The sequence below is a fragment of the Portunus trituberculatus genome, chromosome 12 (genome assembly GCF_017591435.1).
Source record: "Portunus trituberculatus isolate SZX2019 chromosome 12, ASM1759143v1, whole genome shotgun sequence".
In the NCBI taxonomy this organism is placed as follows: domain Eukaryota; kingdom Metazoa; phylum Arthropoda; class Malacostraca; order Decapoda; family Portunidae; genus Portunus; species Portunus trituberculatus.
In genome coordinates this window covers 6925539-6928038 of record NC_059266.1, presented here as the reverse complement: position 1 = coordinate 6928038, position 2500 = coordinate 6925539, and the positions used below count along the sequence as shown (strand labels likewise).

General features: G+C 58.9%; 1 protein-coding gene across 16 annotated transcripts in view; it reads left to right on the top strand.

Moving 5' to 3' along the window:
* Nucleotides 1-2500, top strand: part of LOC123502865 (muscleblind-like protein 1) — a 157528-nt gene that overhangs the window by 132 nt on the left and 154896 nt on the right. For 11 of the 16 annotated variants that reach the window (XM_045252147.1, XM_045252146.1, XM_045252143.1 and 8 more), the window contains exon 1: nucleotides 806-936. The exons of 1 other annotated variant lie outside the window; for it this stretch is intronic. The gene's annotated coding sequence lies outside the window, so the exon portion shown is untranslated. Of the gene's footprint in view, nucleotides 1-5; nucleotides 28-805; nucleotides 937-1092; nucleotides 1206-2010; nucleotides 2069-2156; nucleotides 2181-2500 lie in introns of those variants that run through there. 4 more of the 16 variants (XM_045252136.1, XM_045252140.1, XM_045252137.1 and 1 more) reach the window with 4 other exon arrangements.

Sequence of the window (2500 nt, the reverse complement as noted above, 5' to 3'; positions counted from 1 at the left end):
CTGCACCTCACTTGTGTCTCCGCCCTTGTGAGTACACGCCCTACCCTCCCCCCCTCCCCGCTCCCCCGTCCCTCCTTCCTTCCCCCCCCCTCCACACCCCTGGCGGGAGGCGAGAGACGCAGCTGATGGTTTAGTGGTGCAACGCCGGAGGGGGAACCGTGTGTGGGGGGAGACAGGTGTGTAGGGAGGTGAGGTGTGGGGAGGGGTGTGTGGTGGTGTGTGTGGTGGGGGGTCGCAGGTGTGGTGGTGGTGGTGGTGAAGGGGCAAGGGAGTGGCCGTGGTGAGGGTGTGCAAGGGAGCCAGTGAGCGTGGAGGTTGATAGGGTATCTTCGCCTCCACAATCTCGCTGATAACGCTTTGTGTGTGGGGGTGAGGGAGGAGTGGGGAGACAAATAACAGCTGGGTAGCCTCATCTCCCCATCACCACGCCCCTGGGTCTGTGTGCTGTCCCCCATGCATGCGGTTTTTCTGTCTGCAGTGACGAAGGCAAATCAATCTTGCTTCCACGCGCACCATCCCGTCCTATGAGTCACCTTGAAAGCACTGCTCGCTAAAATAAAGACCTGCCAAGACCGCGCCAGCCATGAGGTAACAGCGCCTGATATCTGGACGGGGAGAGATTTTAGCATATGCCACACTTCTCCCCGCGCTGCCGCCACCTTCCTTTTTCACTTCGGCTCTGACACCTGATTTATCACGGCCGCTGGGTGACGGTGGAGGGCGAGGGCCAGGTGGCATGGGTTATATGCAGCCTTTGCGAGGATGGGCGGGGGCTCACGGTGTCTGGCAACTCCATCTCACGGGCGGCGGCGGCGGTGTGCTGGCGGCGGCGGCGGCGGCGGGGGTTGTCCAAGTGGCCCTCAGTCTGTGCTGGGACGCTCGGGAAGCTGTACGTCGCTGGCGCCTCTCTCTCTCCGCGATAGCCTTGCTTCTGAGGTGTGTAGCCGACCCGGGTCTTGAGTGCAGGCCCCTGGAAGCGAGTTGAGTGTCTCAGGAGGCGAGGGGGTGAAGGCCTGAGGGAGGACTGCTGGGGCGCCTCAATCCGACACCAGGTGGTTGTTGGCTGCTGGGGAGTCTGCCGCCGCCGCCGCCGCCGCCACCGCTACCACCACCACCACCGCCGCCGCCGCCACACAGTCCTGCCGGGCGCGCCAGTTGACCGGCATTGCCAACTTCACGGGACAAAAACGTGTTGCCATGCGAAGGTGAAGGGTCTTTCCAAAAATTTGCCGGAGCTGCTGGTGGGCATTGGGGAGTGTGGCGCGTGTGGTGGTGGTGTGGTGTGCGATGGTGTGTGGTGGTGACTAGTCTGCCCATTGCCGCCCATGTGCCCCTGCCTCCGCCCTGCCGCGCCGCCCACATCGCCGTCGCCTCACGCCATGCAATGTAGTAACTCTTTTCCCCGCCGTCTGTTTTCCCGGGGCGTGTCACCCCAGGGCGGCCTAGCTAACTGCGTGGTGGCGACGGGGACGGGGCGAGACGGTGGTGGTGGTGGTGGTGGTGGTGTGGTGCTGGTGTGGTGGTGGTGGCGGCGGCAGCAGCAGCCCGCTCGCCCTCCCTCCCCATCTTCTCCCTCCTTCTCTCCCTCCCTCCCTCCCTTCTCCCTCCCTCCCGATTGATGATGTATGTCCCCGTATCTCTGAGCGATGGCGGGAGGAAGGGTTCAGAGCGCGGCGAGTGACGTGCACGTGTGACTCAGTGTGACCAGTGAAGTCAGTGCGCTGGAAAAACAACAGCAAACCAACCAACCCAACCAAACCAAACCATGCCAAACCAAACCAAACCAAACCAAACCATGCCGACCAAACCAAACCAAACCATACTAGAGCTTTACTGTCACAAAAAAAGAGTATTCACATGTATAACATCATAAACCGATATCAAGCGACAGAAGGTTCAATTTATATATATAAAAAAAAGAATACATATATAATTCATGTAATATTTCAAACAAAGTTGCATACACCATTAAAACAAAATACCAACACAATTTTCCCGAATGTTCCGTAGCCGCCATGTGAAAAGCCCGCACGTAAGACAGGGAAGCGCACCATGATCGTCTTGCAAGGTACAGAGACAGACGGTGGGTGGCGAGCGGCAAGCCTTGCAGCGCCCCAGGGACAGACAGATACAGACAGCTGCTGCCGCTGCCGCTGCTGCTGCTGCTGCTGCCCCCAGACGTGTGTGTCGCGCCCGTCCGCTTGCTGTTGCCCGCTGGTCTCGCAGTTTGGCACCAGCGTCGGGCGTGTAGCTTGCTTTACATTGCCTCACTTCTGTAGTTTAAGCTGGTGGCGTCTCTTTTCTACACGACATTTCTCTCTCCCCCCTTCCTCCCTCCGTCCCGTTCCCCCCAGAAACTCCCCACATTTAAAAAGCTCCCCCAAATCTATTTCTCTTTCTTCCTCTCCCTCCCCCATTTTGATATTTTTTTTGAAGACCAGCCCGCCCCCTCGCCTCGCTTGTGTCTGTACTGCTGCATGTGTTATTGACTGATGAATAT